Genomic DNA, 24,257 nt, shown 5'->3' on the forward strand with positions numbered 1-24,257 from the left:
TAGATGAAAATAACCAAAGAGAAATAACTTTACACAATATATGACCTGGGCTGTTTGTTTTGGTGGTAAAGGACATCGTTGGAATAATTGGTAAAATGCAAACAATGTTATAGATTAGATAAAAATGTTTTATTATTTTTTTTCAGTACTGGGGATTGAACCCAAGGGCACTCTATCACTGAGCTACATACCCAGTCCTTTTTTGCTTTGAGAAAGGGTCTCACTTAGTTGTCCAGACTGATTTTGAAATTGTTATCCTTCTGCTTTAGTTTCTCAAGTAGCTGGGATTACATGCATGCACCACTACACAGAGCTAGATAATAATATTTTACTAATACTAATTTTCTGGTTTTTCATCTGTATCATACAGATATAATGGACTATCCTTCAAGAAAGTGTTTTTTTAAGTAAAATATGTCAAGAAAAGTAGCGCATGTCTGCAATTAATGTTTTAAACTTAATTTTGGTTCCAAAACAAATGCATACAGACACACATATGCACATATACGTGAAAGTGGGACAGACAGGGCTAAAGGAAAAAAAAAAACAGCTGGGCATATCAGCACATGCTTATAATCTCAGCAACTGTGGAGGCTGAGGCAGGAGGATTGCAGGTTCAAAGCCAACCTAAGCAACTTGGTGAAGCAGTAAGCTACTTGGTAAGATCATCTCTCAAAACAAAATGTAAAAAGGGCTAAGGATGTGGTTCAGTGGTTAAGCCTGTGGTTCACCTGGGTTCAATTCCTGGTGCCAAAAAAAGAAAAAGAAAAAGAAAGGAAGGAAGGAAGGAAGGAAGGAAGGAAGGAAGGAAGGAAGGAGGGAGGGAGGGAGGGAGGAAGGAAGGAAGGAAGGAAGGAGGGAGGGAGGGAGGGAGGGAGGGAGGGAGGAAGGAGAAAGAAAGAAAGAAAGAAAGAAAGAGAAGAAAAGAAAGAAAAAGAAGGAAGGAAGGAAGGAAGGAAGGAAGGAGAGAGAGAGAGAAAGAAAGAAAGAAAGAAAGAAAGAAAGAAAGAAAGAAAGAAAGAAAGAAAAGAAAAGAAAAGAAAGAAAAAGAAGGAAGGAAGGAAGGAAGGAAGGAAGGAAGGAAGGAAGAAAGGAAGGAAGGAAAAGAAAGAAAGAAAACAATACAATGAAAAGGTTCTGGGAATCCAAACAAAGGGTGGATATAGATTTTTGTATTGTTTTTCCAACTTTTCCATAAGTCTGAAATTATGTTTAACTTTGATTATGTTTCTAGACGTCATCAGGAAGTTAAAAATTTTATCTTTTTTTTTTTTTGGATTAGGCTTTTTAATGTTTTAAAGTGTTTGGTTTATTTTATGTTAGGAAAAATAAAATTTTTGATTCAATAAAGATGCATTCTGAATCATACTTGTGGAATTGTATGCCGTAAGCATGTGGAATGTTCTTATAATTGTAGTTGGAATATAGTGGGTACTCACTAAATGTCTAATTTTTTTATCTGAGAAATATGTAATTCACTGGAAAGAATAAATATGATGGTGTTCTTGAAAGATTTTGATACATAAGATGATGCTATATGGTGGGCCATCATTACTATATTCACTATGCAAAACCCAAGTTAATGTACCTGAATAGAGATGATAGTCAATATCTTAATCCTGAATGATAAAAGAGACAAGAAAAAGTAACCCAAGACAAAGTAGGACTGGATGCCAAAACTTGGAAAGTACAACATTTTTGGAAAAGTTCAAGGAAAAGAAACATTTAAGAAGAAATGCATTAATTCTTCAATATAGAGAGCCACCCATATCTAGCAGAAGCCTGACTCCCCGCAACTGGCAGCCATGATAGACTGTTCCAGATAGCCTAAGAAGTAAGTGGACCTGTGTGGGTGTGGCTTACTGTCTGATGCTATGCTAGTTCCCTGAGCAAATGGCTTCCCTAGCTCCACCCCTCCTGGTTCAGGCTCCTTTACCTAGTCAACTATAAATAAAGGAGAGGTTGACTTTTGTTAGAGGCCAGATCTGGTATGGCCCGATTAGTCACGCCCCCTCCCATTTGAAAAGTGTATTGGCTCTTGTGTGTTTATTGATTAGATACGTTTAATGGTAATTAATTAATTTATTACCAGCATACCATCCCCGGCAGTTAACCCTTCCCTCATCCATGCAGGATGTGGCTGAAACCCCCACACTTCAGAGTATTAGGAAGTGGATGAGGAGAAGGTCTGATTCATATCTTTATTTCCAAATTGTCTCCATATGATGAAGAATATCCAGGTAATTTTTATTCCTCAGCAATTTTGTAGTGCTGAGAAAATGGTAGCTGCTGAATGAATTATTAATGCACAAAAACTAAAAAAGGAATGCATTCTTATGCTGCATGCATAAGAGAGAATGGGGGGGCTATGTTGCTCTCTGTCAAGCAACAAGCAAGGTCTGATGTATCTCCTCAGAGTCTGCCTGAGGAGAATACGGGCAGCAGGCCGATGAGTCTCCACGGCAATGGAAACCCACCAGAGCAGGGAGGTCTGTCAGCGCAGAAGCACAGCAGGAACTCTTTTATTGAGGAAGTTACACAGCTTTTATGTAGGGTGGGGGCTAGGTGAGAACCAATTAGCTTAAAGGTCAGCAAGGCACGGGGAATCAAGCAGGGGAGAGTCCCATAGAACTAAATGGCAAGCACGAGCTGATCACATTCACGGAACTACTGCTAATCAATCCCTGACAGTAGGGGGTGGAGATGAGCAGGCCAATCAGGGAATTGGTGGGTAAGAACACATTTTTCAGGTTCCGGGGGAGAGTGGCAGTACAAAGAAGTCCAGGTAAACTGTTGGCGGATCAGGCAGTGCCACGTATGAGGAAGAGGTTGCCACGAGGGTGCAGCGGTCATTAGGGTGCATCCCCTACAGGGCTAGACCCTGGTCATCACATCAAAGGAGGGTATTTTCCTGAACAATGCATTCTCCACCTATTTCTGCTCCTCAGTTTGCAGAATGAGGTTTAAAAGTAAAACTTAAGAAAGATGGGAAGAAGTTCTGAGCACTTAAATGATCAAAAGGGTCATACTTGCTCCAGGAAATTCTTTCTCTCAGATGATCTTACTTTCCTTTGGGTCTGGGACTTTACCCCAAATATCTCTCTTCCCTTGTTGCCGTCGAATTGGGCTTGGCTTCTCTAGCTATAGGCCTCGAGAACTCTTCTGTTAGTTCAATACTAAATGAAAGTGAATGCTTTACATTCTAGGGGACAAGGTGGTTTCTTTGAGTTAGAGGAAGCAAAATTATCTCTGACCTTTGGGAAACTGTGTTTATGCATCTGTTTCCTTTTTGGAGGGATACTAGGGATTGAACCTAGGGGCACACTATAATCAAGCTATATCCCCAGCCCTTTTTACTTTATTTTATCCTTTCTTTTTTAAGATACTGTCTCGTTAAGTTGCCCAGGTTGGACTAAAACTTGGGAAACTCCTGCCTCAGCCTCCAGAGTTGATGGGAATACAGGTGTGTGTACCCCACTCAGTTTTTGTGGAACCTTAAATGGCTTCATGGTCCCTCTGGAGCTTTATCTATGGCACACCCTAAGACTCAGGAGCAAGAGCCTTGTGAGCACAGGGGAGCAATTAAATGCTGAATGTTGTCAGAGTTTCAGTGTTACAAAATGGGACACAGTAATCAAGATAATCTTTCAAGAAATTATGAATCAAAGAGCTTGTGAATCCCTCTCAACCATCTCATTTTTTGTTTTGGATAAATTCCTCATAGACACCTTTTTAATCTGTAGACCTAGAAGATCTGATATGTCTATTCAGTCATTTTTCCAGTTGCTACCTATTTCCTTACCTCTTGTGATTTCTTTCCATGAGCCAAAACTTAATCACAAGGGCACATCAGGGTAAGGTAAACGTGTTTAAGAGTAACAGGGAAATGCCTTTATTCTGAATAGCCACAAACTTGGATCAATTTGGAATTTCTATATGTATGAAAAGAAGATGAGAATCAATTTTGGAGAACACATTGCAGTGCTAAGTCACAAGGACAGACTTTCGTGTGAAGATACTTCATCTGAATTAGCCTCTGTTCATTCTCTCTTTTGCTGCTATTGTGAAGTGCATGAAAATATTTCCCATCAATGACTGCAGACCACATCTATTATGGTGTCCCATAAAAGTGTCATGGAACTGAAAAATTTTTGTTTCCTAGTGACATCTGAGCCATCATAATGTCATAGCACAAAAGATCCTGTGTGTGGAGATGCTGGTGTGAACATACCTACTGCATTGCCAATCTTTCGCCACTATAGCTCATACAATTATTTAACATACATGGTACTTGATAGTGATAGTAAACAATTATGCTCCTGGTTTTTGCACTTACTATGCTATAGTCTTTATTATTATTTCAAAGTTTATTCCTATTCTTTTTGAAAAAGAAACTTACAGCAAAACAATATACAAGGTTATGCTAGCAGTGGCCTCATACATCTGTGTTTATCCTGTTTCTTGACTGCATCAAGAGGCCATGTCCAGTGACTGATGTAAATCATCCAGGTCTTTGTAAGTACACTCTGTGTTGGTCTCACAATGAAGAAATCACCCTAGATCATGTTTCAGAACATGTCCCGTGGTTAAGCAGTACCTAATGGTATTTTGTTTTCTTCAAGTCCTTTCACTACCAGATATTTTCTTTTACAGTTATTTCTTTGTTTATGGAATTTTTCCTCCTCTTACAATGTAAGCTCCAGGTGGGTAAGGATTTTTGTCTGTCTGACTTTTTGCAATAATGCCAATGTGCAAAATAGTACCTTGCTATTGAGGCTTAATAAATAAATGTTGACTCAAAGAATCAATTATGTATTTCTTTCAAAAGTTTTATTATTTGACTCATTAAATATTTAATCTGAAAATAGTGAAATTATGATGTTTAAATAGAGTATGATTAAACATATAACATAAGGCAGTGTTTTGCCTCATGTTCACGTGCCTCTTTTGATTTGTCTATTGGATCCCTCACTTGTGTCCATGAGGTGAGCACTTTTCATCAACGGGGAAGCTGACCACATGGGGGGACCTTCTCCAAGCTCCTTTGGTCTGGAAACACTCCTGACTTCCTCACTCACCATCATGCCCTTCTGTGTCTCCCTCAGGTTCATGGACCTTTCGTATAATTATCCTTCTGATAACCAGCAACATATGTGTGTCTCCTGACTCACTTCTTCCATCCAAATTCTGGTGTCTGGTCTTACTGCAGAATTTTGGTCCTAACATGACCCAGCTAGAACAGACGGCAGACTCTGCTCTCTGTATTGCTTCTCTGTATTGCTACTAAGAAACTTCAGTCAATAGAACGAAATTGTAGCTGAGAGAAAAAAGTATGTATACAAATAATCTCTGCCTAGAGAAAGACCACTCTCACTCAAAATCAATTTAGTATACATAAGCATGTCTCTCAAACTGAGTATTAAAGAAAAAAGAACTGTTCTTATATAGTGCATTACTATATATGTAGGTGAATGTATGTGCACTGTGTGTGTGTGTGTGTGTATGTATGTTTGTGTGTTTACTTTCACTTCCATTAAGATGCAATAGATCTTAAAAGTAAACCAGGAAGGTAGGGATGGTAGGGATGACTATAGTATCCTCATTTTACAGATAGAACAAACAACTTAAAGTGGAAAGAAAAGCCACAACAAATACAAAATAGAGAACAGAATCAAACTGAGTTATTCAGAAACAGCATATATTCTTCTTACATAGATTCACAACAGTGGTTATGTCATAAAAATTCGGTCAATGTCTCCATGCCAATCCAATAAGATCAGAATTTTGAAAAAAAAGGAAAAAGAAGTTTTACTGCCTTGCTAGCAAAGGAGAAACATTGGGGACTCCTGTCCAGAGGCTTTGTGATTCTGCTCAACAGGGAGAACAGAGGGTTTTTAAAGAAGTGGTGCATTCCAGATGTTTCTTGTGGAGATATGTGTGTGGGGAGTGTGATTCACTTGTTGATTTGGGAGAGAGTCATTTCTTAGATTTTTGGCACCATCCCTCAAGTATAAATTATTTGGTTTCTCTGGTAGTGTGTGATCAAGGACAGATAACTGGACCTAGGGTGGGAAGAAAGTAATCCTGCCCTCCCTGCCACCAAGATAGGAGGAGAGAGATGTTTATTTTAAAATAAGCCCCAGGGGCAGAGCAGCAGGGGCTCTCTATTCAAAGCATGAGATGGACCACTGTTACAGTCATGTCCTTCTTCAAGCCCCAGATTCCATAGAACCTGTTGAAATAGAGAAGATACAGGGAACTTGATCACATAGAGTGTCCTTTAGCCAAGAAAATGAAGAGATATTATTAGCTACTTGAATTGTCATATCAGACACTTAATTCATGATTCTTAAAAGAATCTTAGTCACCATGCCTGGAAGACTCAGTACTTAGTGACTGGATTTTGTCTCATAAAGCAGATGTGTGTATTGCCCCTGGTCTGGGTATAATTGAGGAAGGAGAACTAAAGTTAGAGATGAGGAATCAATGATATAATAATGCCCCTGTTATTGATATAATAATGTTCCCATTAGCAGGGCTGGCATGAAATAAGCCCTTGATAAAGTCTGTCACAGAGATAAGTAGTGTCTGATATAATTGCTAATGTTACTGTTGCAGCTTTTTCACCAGAATAAAAAGAGCCCCTTTCCTTTACCTGGCCAATAAACGGTTCCTCTGCAGAAGCTAGGCAAAGAAGTAAAAGCAAATGACCCCAAGCTGCAGAATTTCACAAAGATTCTGGAAAAAGCAGAAGTTCAAGGAAAAGAATTTTCCATCAACCCCTTAGTCACAGCTTTGCTACTTTATAACTAGTCCCCTAGAAGGGTGGGGACTTCCAGGAAATTTTGACTGCCTGTGTTTTCTCTTCACTGCAGCTTGGACCTCTGTGGCTTCAGGAGAAGTAGGTGATTAAGCTGCCTGCTCTGGGACTGGATCCCACCCCAGAAGCCCAAAACCTCCCATATTGCCTCTCTTTCTCTCTTTCCTTGTGCTCAAATCTTTTGGGTCATTTTTTTGTTTTGTTTTGTTTTGTTTGTTTGGTTTTTACTGAAAGTACCAGGAGTGGGGAAATTAAATCTGCCCTGTGTGGTCCTCAGCAATTTCTACATGTTTGGCTATAGGGAAATCTTTCTAGGGCAGCAGGGGTGGTGCAGAGGAGGGGATTTAGTCATCTTAATAGTCTGCAAACTCTTCTTCCTTTTCTTTTTCTCTTTTACTTTTTCACTCCTTTCTCTGTCCCTCTCTCTTTGAGGCAATTTATGTTTTTGCAATTTTATATACATTTGTTCTGTGGAAATGCAGCATTAAGCCTCTACCCACCTCCATCAATGTAGCCCCTGAAACCATCTCTGTAGAGATTTCAGAGACTAATGCTGTCCCTTTTGTAAATATCTGGGTACTGAAAATCTAAGACCACAAATTTAAAGATTAAGTCCCTCTTTCTGTACGAGCTGAACTCCACATTCCCATACATCATTGTCGGGATCCAGTTCTCCGCTCTCCCTGCAGCAGACTAACTGTGCCACCCAGGTCTGACCCTGCCTGTCTGCAGGTGCAGTCTCACAGTCCTGACTCCCGCTTCCCCAGAGTTCAGCCCAGAGCAGCTACCTGGCTTGGAGAGAAGCCCTCTCTTCTCAACAGGCTCAAATTCAAACCTCTGACCTTGGTCAGCTGCTGTGGCCAGTCTTTACCCTAGGTATTGCTAGACACCATTCTAAAGTGCCACCCAGTGGGCAGAACAAATTCTGACCCAAACTAATCCTGTTTGTACTGGGAAACATGAGGGGAGGGTGAGCATAGCACCTTTGCCTCAGTGAGGGATTTTTTTCTGGGCTCAGAATCCAGAGACGTGGTCTGTTTCTTTGTAGGGGACCCTAGTCCACCTGTCTTCTCACAGGCACCAGGTGAGCACTAGGCAGCCTGAGAGCCCTAGTTTCCTGACACAGTCCTGGAGAAGCTTCCTAGGGGTGTTATTAGATGTTCTTCCCTCCCTCAGCCTTCTACCTCTCCCACTTCAGGGATTTCCTGGAAGCTCTTTTAGTCAGAAAGATCTTTTCTTTCCCTGACTTAATGCTACAGTGTGTTGCTGTCAAAATGTTTTACCATGCATTATTACTTGCTCATAATAACTGATAATGAGGAGTCTTATTTATTGTTCCATACCTTTGAGTGGTATTGGATGGAGAGGAAATACAAGTGATTTCAGATGGATGATTAGCATGGACATTGCTCTGTGGGAAATTAGCAGTTGTGGGTAAAGTGTCTTGTCGTTGGTGGTGTTCTGCTTTTTTCCTTTTGTGGTTCTGGAGATTTAGATGTGGTTCAGGCTCTTGCACAAGATAGGCAAGAAATCTACTGATCTACATCTCTGTTCCTAATTGTACATTTTCAATTGTGATTTGGGTGGAGTACAGTGTACTTACAAATAGTCCTGCCAAAAGCTACAGAACCTTGGTGTGGGATTTTTCCAGAAGGAAAGCTGTTCCTCTGAAAAGCCTCTCTGTTTTCTGGCATTCATCCTTAGAGCAGCTTGGAGTTCTCCATTGTCATCTGCCCCTAGGCTCTGGATTATCACATGTGTGTCCTTGTTTTTCAGCATGTTCTGAGCTCCAGGCAATGAGATTTTAACTCCTTACAACTTAAGAAAGAAGAACATTGTTTGTTTCAATTCTGAACCTGGAAGAAAAATGTTACAAAGAATTTGTTTAAGACGCAGAAATCTATTTAGGATCACTCAGCTTTTTACATGCAAATCTTTCAACGGCATACAATTTAAAGTGATTAATAACAGTATTTCATTGAAGAGTATTGACAATCACAGTTGGAATGATATCAATATTCCTCCTCATTGCTAAATGCCATCTATGGGCCAGGCACTAGTGTACAAACTTCACCTATATTAATTCATAGTCATATGCAGGTTTTATGGTTCTCATTTTAGAAAGAGAATACATAGGTTCAGAGAGGTTATGGTTTCGACATCTATTCAATATCTCTAATGAAAAGTGTATTAAACACATTTTCAAAAAGTTGCATTGGTGTGTGAAGCAGCTTTCAGGTGTCTCAGAGACTTCCTGTTTAATGGACACTCTTACAGCCTCCCTGCTGGGGGTTGGGATTTAGAAAGGACTTTATACTATGGCATTCTTTATACCCTTCTTTCCAACTTCCTTCTTCCTCATCCTCTGAATGTATTCTTATGACAAAGAGAAGCACACAAGTTATTGATGTTTGAGTGGACATCTCTAAACATATCACTCTTCTCATGAAATATCTTTTGTTACAGAATACTGTATCAGTATGGTGCATACTTATGGTTTAATCACTCTCCAAAAGGAGCCAGGTAAGCCTGATTCCTGACTATTGGGTACCAGTGTATCCTTGGTCCTAACCCAATGCCTGGCGTATAGTTTCTTCCATTATAGTTTATTGAATTCTTGTACCCTGATATATCCCCAGTAGTGTTGAAAAGCAACTCTGTGACCTTGTCCACCCACAAATTTGTGGTTGGTGTGTCTGCAACCTTAAACTCTGAGATCAAGGAGGAAGACCTTTTAGGTGTATCCTTTGTGTTCCACATGGATAAAGACTCTGTTGTCTATAGCTTTGAGACCTTGATGAATGGGAAGAAAATTGTGGCAGAATTGCAGAACAAGATAGAGGTACAAGGGATGAGTACATGGTCTCCTTCTTTCTTATTTTCTTAATAAATGTTCTTTAGGTTCTGCATTAAATGCAACATTAAAAAAAAAAACACTCTGTTGAATGTTTTTTCTCAACTCCCTTCTAATTGATGTTTTGCTAAAACCATTTTGGGGAAAATTAATTAGAAGTATGTACAGTGTAGCTATGAACTTGACAAGATTCATCATAGTCCCGGATGACCTGTTTTCAGGAATGGGTATCGTTAGTTCATGGTTCTTTTCTTTCCCATCTATTATCCTATTCTCCTTAGGCTGAAAGGAACTGCACTTGTGTGGTGTGGTGACATCATTGCCTATTAGTGGAGGAGGACTCCACTAATAGGATTCTGGGGATGTTTTCTGTTGCAATGTGGGAAACTCCAGCCTGGGTCAAAGGTGGAGCTCACCTTGAGCTATGTGCGGCTTCTGAGCTATGTGCACCTGGAAGCAAATGGGGCCCTGTGCTATGTACTCCTAGCCATCCTGAATCCTAAATACCTTCTCTATGGTGAGTACCTCTTCTCTTTGAATACTCATGGTAGCATAAAAGAGGAATTTCCCTTACCTGTATGGGTGTGACAAAAATTCTTGTCAGGGGGAACAGGACTAAAGTCACTTTTGGTAGAAGACTTTGGAGCAGTTGTTTTGATCTGAGAACACTTACAGTCCCTCTACAGGGCCTGCCCTTCACACTCAGCATGGTCGCCACCATCAGCTCTCAGCATGGCATCCAGAGGGTCCACTCCAACTGCCCCTTGAGTGCTTTTGAGTTCCTTGCAGATGATAAGACTTCTGCCCAGGTAATCAGTAGGGAGAGGACTGTTGCTGCCAGGACCCTAGGCCTTGGGTCTTGACTTTGTCCAACCCTTCCTGTTGGTCCTTACTTTTCCCTGTTAACTCAGAGGGAGATGCACTGTGCTCCCTCTTCAACCAGGTTTAATGTCCTGAGTCTTCTCTTGATTCTCCTCTCCGCTCCTGGTCATCTTCACTGGTGGTGGAAGCCAGTGGCCCTCAGTTCTGACCTCAGCTCCAGGCAGTAGAGTGATGGTTCTAACCTGGTTTCCTTGCTGGTCCTTAACTCAGGTTTCCTTGACTGAAGGACACAAGTTTGAAAGGGACGTGGAACTCCTGAGTTACTACAATGAAGTGCACAGCCCCTGAGTATCTGTGGAGATAGTGATGCCTGTAAGAAGGCAGGTATTTTCTTTTTCTCTTTGTCCTCACCTCCTGGGAGGTGACTCTCCATCTTGGAATTACCATCATATATCCTCAGTTCTGTTCTTTCTGTGCAACAGCAGGGGAACATATCACTTTGAAATACAGGAGGAGGTTCATTATAGCATGCAAAGTGGTCAGACCTGTGGTGTTGTCTTGTTGACAAGTTTAAGATTTTTAGGTAACTGGGCAAAGGACATAAACAAATAATTTATAAGAGAAAGCACAGTCAGTTATATGCCTGTGATGATCATCTGTCCTGACAAAGATGCAAATAAAAATAATCATATGACATTTTTCACCCTTTAAACATGGATAGATTTGCTAATGTGATCACTCCTCATGCTTTCATAGGTATGGAGAATTTCATACTTTCATAGATTTCTTAAAGCAAAGTAATTTGGATTGAGGTTTTAAAAAGAAGTTGGTCATGTATTTGTAAATATATAACCTTTTGGTAATTTCAATTGTTATTATGCTATCTAAGGAAATAAATCTATGTATAAGTAAAAATCTACATATGAGTAAAAAATGTTTCCTGCCATTTTAATAATATCAATATCAAGTAAACACTTAAAATGTCTTATTGTGATTAAATTCACTCTGACTACTAGAACTGAATGAGTTTATATAATGTATATTGACATTAAAATAATTTAGAAATTGGCCTCCAAAGGATAGGAAATGAGAGAAAAATAAGTTAATCAGACAAATTACCACTGCAAAATAACCCATGAATTAGGAAAAATATATAAAAGCACCTGAAGTTCGGAAGCAGTAATTTTGATTAGGTTAACACTGGATTTAGTCTTGATATCTTATTTAAATTTAATAAATTACCTTTTTATGAATGCTAATTGCAACTCTTTATTTCAATGTTGATTCAGGTTTTCATTTTAAATATATTTTATTAGCAATATATTTTAATTATATGAAGCTAATTAGCAAGGAGAAAACCATGCATATTCTTTCCTGTTAAATTCCTCCTTTCTTATCCCACATAGCCAGAATGAATTTACTTTAAGGAAGTATTACTATTTATAATTTTTAATTTTTCCATGCTTTTATTAGTGCATTATATTTATACATAATAGTGGGGTTCATTTTGACATATTTATACATGGAATATAATATGTTCCATTTCAGTCTCCAGTATTTCCACTCTTTCCCCTTTGCCCTTCCCCTGCTCCCTTTTCTCTACTGGTCTTCCATTTATTTTTTGTTTTCTCCATTGGTGTTTTATAGATGTAAATAACAGTGTAATTCACTGTAGTATATTTGTATATGTACATACATAATTTGGTCAATTTCATTGTGCAGTTCCTCCCTTTTCCATCCTTCTCAATCTCCTTCCTCTTCTCTGTTGAACTCCCTGGATTCATTTGTCACATCTACATGTAATTGCACCAGTAATTTTTTTTTTCATTTTTCCTTGTTCTCATTTGTGACAAAAGATTCTGAATTCAAGTCTATGACCTTAATATATTCAGTTTATGTCATCATTATAATTTTTATCAAAATTCTTTCATTGTGCCCTAGGTTTTTAATTTCTTTTTAAAAGTTATATATATATATATATATATATATATATATACATATATATATTACACACACACATATATATATATATGTATATATATATATATATGTTTTAGTTGTAGGTGGACAGAGCACCTTTATTTTCTTTTTATGTTGTGCTGAGGATCGAACACAGGGTCTCACACATGGTAGGTGAGCACACTACTGCTGAGTCACAACCCCAGGTTTAGGTTCTTAATTTCTAAAACTACATCGAGTTCCTTAATAAGTTTGTCCTGTTAGTTTCTTTCAGTGACTCTTATTTTCTAAATCTTCCTGAATATATACATGCTTTTCCTGGCAATGAAACATTCGATAACTGAGTCTGTCTGTTGTTCTCTTAGACCTTCCTGGCTGCTTGCATTGGATTGCAGGGACTTTAAAGAATGACAGGAGGGATACAGTCACCTGACAGCATTTGTCATATGACTGGAATGGAAAGCAACCTTGAAAACAGTCACATTCACAGTGACAGGGTTAGAACTAGGTTCTTGCTTTTATAACTACAACTTCTGTGAGGACAGTTCCCTGAAATCAGCTCTTTATAGTTAATGTGTGGTCAAGATAGATTCACAGTTGAGCTTGCAAGCTGGCACTCTGGTGGCCCACTTGTCCAATCATTGTTCCTCAGGACCAGCAGCCCATACTGAGGTCTCTGAGGGCCTCCCAGCCTCAAGCATGTTTATTATAACCAGGCCCTGTACTTAGGGATCTTCTCCATGAAGCATACCCCTATATGAGGAACATTCAGCATGTTATTGCTTTTATAAATTCAGTATGGATTTGATGTCATATTAATTTATTTTTTTTTACTAAAATAGTTTTATAAAAATTTAGAAATGACTTTATAAAATTATAATTAAAAGTTTACTCTGAATTGAGTCATGGTCTAATTTCTCAATTCCAAAATCAGCTTTCCTTTGGTCTTCAAAAAAAATTACAGCCATGACTTTGACAATTTTTCTACTCATTGTAGTCTCTTTGGTCTTCCTTACCCATTGTTTAAATGAGATTGTTAGAGTTCAAAATGAAACCCAGGGCTTCCCTTTCTACTGGAGAGATGAGTGAGTGCTTCACACCAAAGCACATGGAATTACATTGGTGTGTATATTGCTTACAAATGCTTTTGGAATTTGTCAGCTTAGGAATAATGCAAATGAACAGTCTTTTTAAAGCTATAATAAAGACTTAAACAAAGATCCATGCAATAAAATTATCCCTAGTTTAATTTGAAGAGAAGGTCTATCTCAAAAAAATTAGTCTGCTTTTTGGGAAAAATGTTAACCTCATGTGTCTCACTCATTTGCTGAGCTGCCAGGGAATTAACTTTCAGTGACATTCTTGTAATAATTGCTTGCACCTGCTACGTCCACCCTCTTCTCTATCATCTCTCTTCCATTTTTGTTTTATATGTTATAACTCACCTCAAGATTTTACAAGCATACAGTGCACCAGGATCAAACACAGGACTTTGGAATTATTGAATTCCAGATTGATTCCTGGACACTGTTGGATTTTGGAGTTCCCTTTTGTCTTACAGAGTCATTATCATTTTGTGTAGATTGTTTGATGGGAAGTCCCTGTGTAACAGTGATTTTCTATCCTGATTTCGAGAAGGTGAGACATCTGTAACCTAAGGAGAATCTATCATCCTGGTGAACTTCTCAGCAAATATGCAGTACCCCATGAATTATCAGCATGAGTCTCAGTGACACATAGAGGTAGCCAAGGTAACATGGACAAGTAAGCATGAATTTGAGTCACATGGACAAGTGAAGATGAATCTGAAGGGTCAGATTTGGGTTCATCTGGAATTTTAGAGCTGTTCTCCATCTAAGTAGCAGCTGGCATGACCACTCTGAAACCTTGCAAAGTCGAGTTGTGCCAAGTGGGATGATGCTCTGCACTCTCAAGAGTTAGCTTGACAGGGTCTGTGTCTCTAGGGTGCTCTCACTCTGTCTCCTCATCCTCTTTCACCTTCAGAAAATATTAATTCTGCTGCTGAAGAGTTTACCTATAGGCTGTTATTTCAATGTCTATGGATTTGGATATTCTTATCAGACATTCTTTTGGTAAGTTTCTGGAAAGGCCATCAAAAGATTAAAAAGATAGTTTTGAGGGAGGAGCTAGATTTTTCAAGGAGTTACTGCACAATTGAGGTGGGCATTGAGGATGTTAAGAAGGATGATTGTCTGATGGAGTTTCTGAGCTGTGGGCAATGTGAGAAGCTGCAGTTATGTAACCTGAGGCATTTGTTTCTGGCAGGGATACTATGAAATACACTCAGCAAACAAAAGAAGAGGCAGTAGAGAGAGCTAAGTTTATGTGCGAGGACCTAGGATGCAGTAAAATTTTGAAACCTCTTAAGAACTTATAGAGAAGACCCTCCATCTCAGGTCATCCCCTACTGGCAAAAAATGGAATAGAACTAACAGAAAGGACAGAGAAATTGAAAACTCTGTCCAAGAATTTCTCTGCTTCTTAGCTTCATTGCAGTAATATTGAAAAAGAGTGTGTAACTCAGTCTTCTATTGTAAGGTGGTAAAAAATACAAGAAACATTTTTCTACTTCCTTCACTCCATGCTATGGACAATAAAAGTGCCTTTGTAGAGAAAGTGCCTTAGATGAAGTTGGCTGGGGAGGGGCTAAAAATCCCCAGTGTTTCCAGCAAACCCTGTAAGGACTTAAAATGAGTGAGGACATGGTGCAAATGACAGTGGAACAGTTGGGTACTCAGGCCATTTTGAAACGGCATCACAGCCTCTAGAATGAAGCAGTTGGATTGTTGAAGAACAACTTCTGTTATGCTAAAATGAGCTTGACAGACCTGTTGAATGTTTTCTTTCTACAGCTTTTTGTCTTCACACATGGAGAAGTTACTGATATATTTAGTGTAGTTAAAGAAGTTCAGCGTAACAGCAAGAAACACAGGTATGAAGACAGTGATTCCTCCAGGGGTGACTGTGCCCTGGTAGTGCTATATAAAATCCAGTGCCCCAGCACACCTGTATTGACATTGCTTATAGAGGACAGAACAATTCAGAATTTTGAATGTGTATGCATGTTTACATTAATACACGTTTCTTTGAGAGGAAAACATGTAGGATATCTGGGGAATGCCAGATAGTTCTCCACATTGCTGTAGTAATTTAATTCATATCAGCTTTGCATGTGATTGCCAGTTGCCCCCTTTGGTATGTTTTGTCTATTTAAATTCTGCACATATGTAGTTTTTAATTTTTAATTTTTATTTTATTTGTTCTAATGAGTTGTGCATGACAGTAGAATGCATTTATACATTCTGATAGATCATACTGCAAGAAATCAAACATGCTGGAAAGTAGGTAGGCAAGGCAAACCTTTACTTCTGGCAGAAGGGCCTGCTATGGAACCTGGCTGGCAAGTGGGACTGGGCAGGCAACCTTGATCCAATTAGAATCTAATGAACTTCAGTCATGGTGGTGATCTGTCTATCTCTAAATCTCCACCTCTAGGGTGCCGCTCAATAGGGGTCTATCCAAAACCTAAGGTGGAAGACACCTCTACTTCATAAGCCCCAGTCACTGCTTTCCTCTCACCCTGTGAAGCACCTCAGTTTTAAGCCATCCATTTTGTAGTTGACACTTACCTTAAAGGGTAAATGGACAACAGATGCCAGGCTTACTGCTCTTGGCTGCCCTTTTCTACCTGTCTCGGTTCATAGAGTTTTACTGTCTTAAGAGACAGCTGTTTCAATTGACTGTCTTTTTATTTTCAAAAGAAATATGAACAACATTGTGTATAACTTCCATAGTTCTCTACAGACTGGAAATAGTTCACTCTATTGTTGCTATGAGCAGAACTCACAGAGCATGTTTATTTGAAGTCATATATTCAAAGGCTATAGAGTCATAATATATGAAGCCATAATTAAGTTCTAGTTCCTCTGCTTGGAGATGTTTGGAACTAGTAATTCATCTTTACAAGTCTTAATTTCCTTTCCTGAAAATGGCGACACTAATGGAACTTACCTCATAGGTTTGTCATGAGAGAGAACAGGAATACATCTAAGCAAAGCTTCAGGAATTATACTTGGTACAACATAAGTACTATGTAAATTTTTGCTATTATTTAAATTATTATTTGTATAATTGTCCACATGAAAATATTTAATGAATTCTAGGCATATACTTAGCCATTGATAAAAGCATTTCATTTTGGTTTTATTACCTAGCCCTTATAAAATATTCACATAAACATATTATTATGCAGACTGCAGTTCAAAGATCATGTTGGAAATTTAAAGTTGGTGATATCAAGATGCCAGCAGTCTGTGATCTTTAGGGAGAATGACCACAATTAGGCTATTAGATTGCTGCAATTGGAACATTGATCTTTATTCTCACAACTTAAAAGCATTAATCATAACACTGATGTTACTAGTCTTGAAGATGAAAACTTACAGTAACCCCAATCTAAAGACATTGAGATGTAAGACTCAGTTACAGTGTATTAATTCACAGTGAAAACTATTTCTTTCTTGTCTTCTAAAATTGTTTATACTAGTATTCCTCAGGTATTATCTGTTTATAGCCAGTTCTCTTTTGGAAAGCTTATTGTGGTTAAGGATCTACTTGGTGCACATAGACTAGGTCGAGATGAGGACCTCCCAGTTAGAAGAACAGGAGGCACCCTTCCATGCCCTAAAAGCCTTACCAGGAAGATACTGTGCCAAAACAGGCTGGCACTAGCCATGGTTTCTATCCTCTGTAATATAGCAAGGGAATCTTATAGTCAGATCATTGTTCTAATAGCTACTATTACTTACTTGGTTGAAAACATAGAATATCTCATATATTTTTGGCCATTCCATTAAATTTTATAATTCCCCTCTTGAGTGCCTGTGTCTAACCTTCATCTTTCTATATTGCAGATGTTTCTCATTTGGTATGGGAGAAACTTGTTGGGAGAAATCCTAGTTCTTGACTGGCAGCAGTGAACATCTCAAGTGTGTAAACCTGCAGGGAGGAGCATTCCGCTTCGGCTACCTAGGAAAGTAAATGACTGCCCCAAATTGACTCAGTGTTACCAAGGGAACCCATGTAGGAACCTGGTGGTCTGATTCCCCGTGGCTCATTGTGATTGGGCAAGAAACCTATAAAATGTATAGCTGTTCCTGCAATAAACGAGTTTGCAGGCTGCTTGCCACAAACCTGCTTCCACCCAACTCCCAGAGTCTGGGTCTTGACTCTGCAACCTTACCCCATGTATGAGCTAGCCCGGCACAAGAGAAACTACAGAAGGTGCCTCCAAAATTCTAATAAATACCATTTCCCAGGTGCCAGGGGGCATTTAAGAGTTTATCACAGAACAGTACAGGATGCAGTTCAAGGTGAGCAAAAGGCTGTGCATGCAGAAGAGGACAGTCTAGTCCAAGTATGCAGCAGAGTGGGGGACACTGCTGCAAAGGCAGAAGCCCAGCTTATTCCAGCATGCATTATTTTCCAAATTCCCATAACTTGGGCTATATCCTAATGGAGTTGCTTTGGGGCTAATAGCAAATGCATCCACTGTGGAATCTAGAGAATGGCATCTGGCACCAGTAGCTGGAAGCCCAGAGATGAGATGCTGAAGGACGTTGAGCCTTTTCTATTTAAGAAGAGACACTACGTAAGATTTGGCTCTTGTGTTTGCTACTCCAAGTCTGTGCTCCCAAATCTCTTTTAGTATATAGCCTGGCCTCCATGCAAAGGACATAAAACAAAGAAATGGGCCTGATTTATGTCTAATGGATGGGAAGGGGTAGCAAATTAATATTCCATTATCAGTATACAAAAGGAGAAGGATTTATATCTAAGTCCCTCTTTCCCAATTGGTGCTGTTTTCTAATTCCCTTCTCTAGAGGTCTCCTTTCCTGAACATTTCCTTCACATTTATGTTTACTCTCTCACCCTTAGCTTCCTCATGTGTAAATCAAGAGAAAAATGTTTATATCTCAGGATATGGTTAAGAATTTGGCATAACATATGTTGTGTCTCTTGGCATCTGAAACATAATAAACATTCTACTGACTTATATATATATATATATATATACTTATATATTACTTATATAAGTAATATTACTTATATAAGTACTTATATATTATTATATATATACTTATATATTACTTATATATTCTTCATCCTTATATATTTATAACCATTCTTTTCTATTTGGTCCAAGAGGCTCTTAGGTCCCTGAAGCACTCTCTACAGTCTCCAGTAGAGAATACCTCTCTGAGCTGGAATTTACCACCTGGTGTGTGTGCTAATGTGCTTTCCCCAGAACCAACTGTCATCCTGTCAGATGTTAATCATCTTTGCCCAACTGCTAGGGATGCTGCCAGTGAGTTCCTGTTCTTTGTTTCTCTAGTCAGAATAGCCACTACCCTGAGAGTACTATGAAGCTGGTCCTCGCATTTGAATTTCAGCAATAGATTGCACATGCCACATGTAACCAGTCCACCATCTTACCCATGGTTTTAGGCCTCTGGTTCCCTGGGTTAAATGTTACTCAGAAGTTGTAATGTGCTGAGCTGGGCAGCTGCCCCAGCTCTGATCATTTTCCTGGTGATGTCTACTTTTCCTCACTCAACTCCATTCTGTAGGTAGCTGAGGCTACAGGAGAAGTATTCCTCAAATACATATTCCATGGCAAAAGTTTTAAGGACAAATTGACAAATGGAAAGCAACAATCCTTTTAGATTTCAATAATATACCCTCCCAGCAATGTTAGATGTAAAAGCAAAAGTTAGGGAGCTATTAATCTAGGCTAGGCACTGTACTAAACATGTGATAGTCATAAACTCATTTATTCCTTACATCAATTAAATAAGGAGGTGCTATTAATATTGCTATTTATAAATGAAGAAACTGAAGTTTACAGAAGTATAATTGTGTGTCTGACCCAGTGAGTAGAAGAGCTGTATTCAATTTCAATGCTTTCAAAACTCTCTGTCTTCAGGATCCCAAACAATGACATCATTATTGCTTCTTTATAGTTAAGAATGTGGTCCAGACATAAAAATGTTTTTTAAAGTCAAGATAGGTGCTGTGTGAATGGGAGCCAGCTAGTCATTTCAACTGTGTTAAAATATGCTAAATAAGGATGAAATAAAATTAGAATGTTAAAACAATTTCCTAAATCATCTAAAATTCATTGAGAATTTATTAAATGTATGATCAATGTCAAAAAACATGAAGGCCAAAAATCATTGTGAACTTGCAAAATGTGGAAGGTGAGTAAAGAAACAAGATATTTTCTGTTTACACTGTCCAAGGACTATCCATTATTTATATATGACTGTTGAGACTGAAATGTGGTTAATGAAAACTAGGGACAAAATTTTTAGTAAAATGGAGCTTTGCTATGTTGTGAAATACATGCTAATTTCTAAGATTTTGAATAAAATATATTTACCATGTCATCAAAAATGTTTTACAGTGTTTTTAAAAGAATTTTTTTAACATATGGGTTTAAATGAAGTACATTAGCTGATGTTATGATACGTGAGTAGAGCAATGTAGTGTGCAACAAGCCCTGGATACAATCCTTAACACCAAAAATAAAATAAGATAAAGTAAGAAAATGAATATAACTGTTTTTATTTTTTAAAAATATGAATACTGTAAAAATTTTAATTACATATACATCTAGCACTGTTTTTCTATTGGAAAATACAATTCTTAAACAAAGAATTAAAAGATAATTTATTAACACTAGCAAGGAAAGCAAGGATCATCAAGTTCTCACTTAGATTCCTTGAAAACAAAGCATGTCAGACTGGTATTTCCTTTTCCATGGTAACACAGTCAACAGATCAATGAATAGGAGATCTGGTTGATCTGAATTTCAGGAAGAAAATTGAATATTTTTTAGTGATGATATAGTAGACAAAGTGTAAACTAGTTGAAACCTGATAGTATTAAATAATATTTGATTTCCAAACCATAAGTGTGAACACAAGAAGATATGAATTTTTCAGCAGTTCAGCAGTTCACATTCTCAGTTAAGATTTTACTCAAATGTAGGCACAGGTTTTTCTGCTTTTTAATGACAGAAATGAGAAATAAAATTTTAGAAATAGAATCTGGGTCTCCAAAAACCTCTGAACAGTGAGTTATAATTATTCATGAAAACACAACAGCATAAGGAATAAGTAGTGGAAATAAAAGTCAATAACTGATTATAGTTTTTTATTCTCAAATATATGGATAGAGAAGAAAAGGTACTTATAATATAAAACTGCTCCCCCACCCTTAATGATGCAGTCATTTCCCCAACTCCCAACTTACAACCTAGCTTGTCAGTCTGTGAAAGTCCTATCTAGTTGTTGGTTTATCAGCCAGCTTGCAAGTATCCTTCTCCATTATTGATCCCCTGTTAGCCAGTGGAATTTGACTGTTTAAGAATAGCTCCCTCGCCATTTCTCTCTCTCTCTCTCTCCTCCTCGCTTTCATGCTCTCTCCTCCATTTCACTCTCTCTCATGTGCACTCTCTCTCTTGCTCGCGCTCTCTCTTTCTCTTTTCCCCTCATTTTCTCTCTTACCCTGCAGGGAGACACTGCCTGTTTGCTTAATAAACTCTTTTGCATGAGTTCCCGCGTCCAGAGTGGTTTCTGGGTTCTTATAGTACTGACTTAAGAACAATTTGCATATGAAAATCAGTTTGGATGTCTACAAACAAGGTGCATCAGCACAATTGAAACATTATTAGTGGAGGCAACAGAATTTTAGGAAAAATAATTTCAGAAACTCTATTTTGAGAATTAATGCGACCTTTGTTTTAAGACAAGCAGATCAAGCATGGGTTTCTTCAGGACTCTGACATAAGACTTCCTCTTACGGAGGAATTGAAGGAACTGGGTATTCTGATCTGAAATGAGACTGTTCAGAGAGGACATGACAGCTGTTCCAAATTTAAAATATCATGAGGACTGAGGATGTAGCTCAGTGGTAGTGCTTGCCTAGCATGCATAAAGACTGGGTTCAATGCCCTGCAACACACACAGAATAAAAGAAAAGAAAAAGAGATCATGCTATAAAAAAGTAATTTCACTTGATCTGCTGACTCTAAAAACCAAAGCTTTTAGCAGAAATGAGTGAAAACTCATGAACAACAACATTTTGCCCTATGGCTCTGCTTTTCTTCTAAGCAGCATGACTAGGATCAGAATAATTGTACTTCAGTTCCCCCTCAATCATGTGCAAGAAGGCTAACTTTGGGGGGAAATCATTTAACTTCTGTAAGAGTTATTTTTGTCTCATAAAATGTGGTTATTAGTATTTCCTCATGCCTGATTCTTTGAAGAGTAAAGATTCTGATTAAAAAATAAAAAGAACATGAACATGAACATATTTGTGAAATATAAAGCAACTATTCATTAACCTAGCTGGTTAATCCTTGTCAGGTTAATTCTTGTCTAGGGTTTCTAGTAGTGATACGATGGTTAAACTAGATTTAAAAGTTAAGACCTTTCTACCCCAATATTCAGTGAACAATTGTCCTGGGGGTGCATGGCCTGTCATTGTGCCTTGCAAGTGATAGAAGGCATTAGAGAGAGGCCAGATCATTCCATCTAGCAGCAGTTTGGGGCTGGTCTGTGAGAGGGAGTGATGATCTTTGCATGCCCTGGGGGAATTTCCTGCCCTAACCTGGGGTCTTCAGGGTAGTCTCTACAGTGCAGCATGTGGACTCCTCAGGCTGGGTCACTATCCTGGCTGTGCTCTGGCTGAATCCCTATGGAAAGAACTGGAAGATGGAGTGGGAGCTTCTGGAAAGGAAGGCTGTGGCCTGGTTTCATATCCATGTAGGTAGGAGCACAATTTCAGGATCCTTTCCTTCCTCCCTTGGAAGACATTCATGTTCCCAGGTGCTGCCTCTCCAGCCCTGACAGGGTGATCACAAGAGGCCCTACAGTCACTTCCCCCACCATTCTGGATCAGAATTTTTCTGATCTCCACGTAACCCTTTCCATGGTAGAATGAGGGTGAAATCTTTAAATGGGATCACTAGGGAGAGCTGGATGGAGAGTGAATTGCAAAAGGGATACAGAGTGGCACTTATACTCTATTCTCAATAATAAGCCAAGAAAGTATATAACTGGATGTAGAAAATCTACTTCTTAGATATGTATTTTGTCACTGCTACTGATTGTTTCTGGATAAGAAAAGATTAAATGAGAATGTGGGCAGGAAGAAAAGAAAAATCAGGGGCATTGATGATCAGAGGAGATGATCATGGAGGTTTGGGGGACACTGGGAGAAGAGCCTTCCTCTCTTCCACTGCTCCCCAACCCTGAGTCTTCTTTCCTTGTTATAACATAATATAAAGCTGCTCCCCAACCCTTTCTGCTGCAGTCATTTCCCCGCCTCCCAACTTACAACCTAGCTTGTCAGTCTGTGAACAACCTAGCTAGCTATTGGTTCATCAGTCAGCTTGCAAGTATCCTTCTCCATTATTGGTCCTTGTTAGCCCACAGATTTCCACTGCTTAAGAATAGCTCCCCTGCCATTTTTTCTCTCTCTCTCTCCTCCTGGCTTTCATTGTCTCTCTTGCGAGTGCGCGCTCTCTCTCTCTCTCTCTCTTTCTCTCTCTCTCTCTCTCTCTCTCTTTTTTCCTCTCATTTTCTCTCTTACCCTGAAGGGATACACTTAGCCTGTTTGCTTAATAAACTCTCTTATGTGAGTTCCTGCATCCAGAGCGGTTTCTGGGTTCTTACACCCCTAACGTAGGTTCTGCCTTGCCCTTGCCTGTGAAAGCTGGGAATATTCTCCTGAAGTCATCTGTGGATGCTATGCTCTTTGCCTTCTGAGTGGGTCTCCCAGAAAGAGAAAGGCCTCTCCTTGGCCCTCAGCTCTCCCTTCACCGTCTCTTCTGCTGTGATTTGTTTTGTGTTTTACATCTCGCCCATGGGGTTTTTGAACTAAAAGTAAAAGACGCCCACACCATCTTGCCTCCTCGTGGCATGTCACTTTGGAAGTGATCTTTCTCCAGCATGATCTGCAGACAGTGATGGTGGTGCCAGATCCTGCTACCTTTCCTGGGAAGTTCAAACATTCCTACACAGAGATGTTCCTTCTAGGTTTACCAGAGTGATGACATGAAAAATAGATGACATTGATTCTGGATCAATGATTGCAGCATTGATGCTACAGAATGAGTGCATTAGAGAATAATCAACATTATACTTACCTATCTTTTCAGGATCATACTGATAAGTTTTGAAGTAGTTCATTCTTAGAAATTGAAGGAAGTTGAAAATCAAACCCAGGAGAAATGCAAATTCAAGATCATAATGAGAGAGATTCAAAAGGTCTGCAGCAAGCACTGTCGCTGTTGCAGACCCTCTTTGTTAATTCGTCTTGGGTTTTTTTAGCCTACATACCTTCCCACTCCCGAAGTAACTAGGGTTCATTTACATTTATGAAATACAGATTTCTCCTTAATCACTATTGTAATACAAAGCTCCTCCCCCACCCTTTCCGTTGCATCACAACCTAGCTTGTCAGTCTGAAAGCTGCTCTCCCCGCCCTTTCGGCTGCAGTCATTTCCCCGCCTTTCAACTACTTGTCAGTCTGTGAACATCCTAGCTAGCTATTAGTTCATCAGTCAGCTTGCAAGTATCCTTCTCTATTATTGGTCCCCTGTTGGCCCTGCGGAATTCAACTGCTTAAGGATAGCTTCCCCGCCATCTTTTCGCTTGCTTTCTCTCTCCTACTCACTTTCTTTCTCCTCCTGGCTTTTCACACTCTCTATTG

General features: G+C 39.0%; 1 pseudogene; it reads left to right on the forward strand.

The window, feature by feature from the left end:
- The first annotated feature begins 9,300 nt into the window (after positions 1-9,300).
- On the forward strand, positions 9,301-19,476 carry LOC124959687 (von Willebrand factor A domain-containing protein 5A-like; annotated as a pseudogene).
- Positions 19,477-24,257: the final 4,781 nt, after the last annotated feature.

The sequence above is a fragment of the Sciurus carolinensis genome, chromosome 11 (genome assembly GCF_902686445.1).
Source record: "Sciurus carolinensis chromosome 11, mSciCar1.2, whole genome shotgun sequence".
NCBI classification, from domain to species: Eukaryota; Metazoa; Chordata; class Mammalia; order Rodentia; family Sciuridae; genus Sciurus; species Sciurus carolinensis.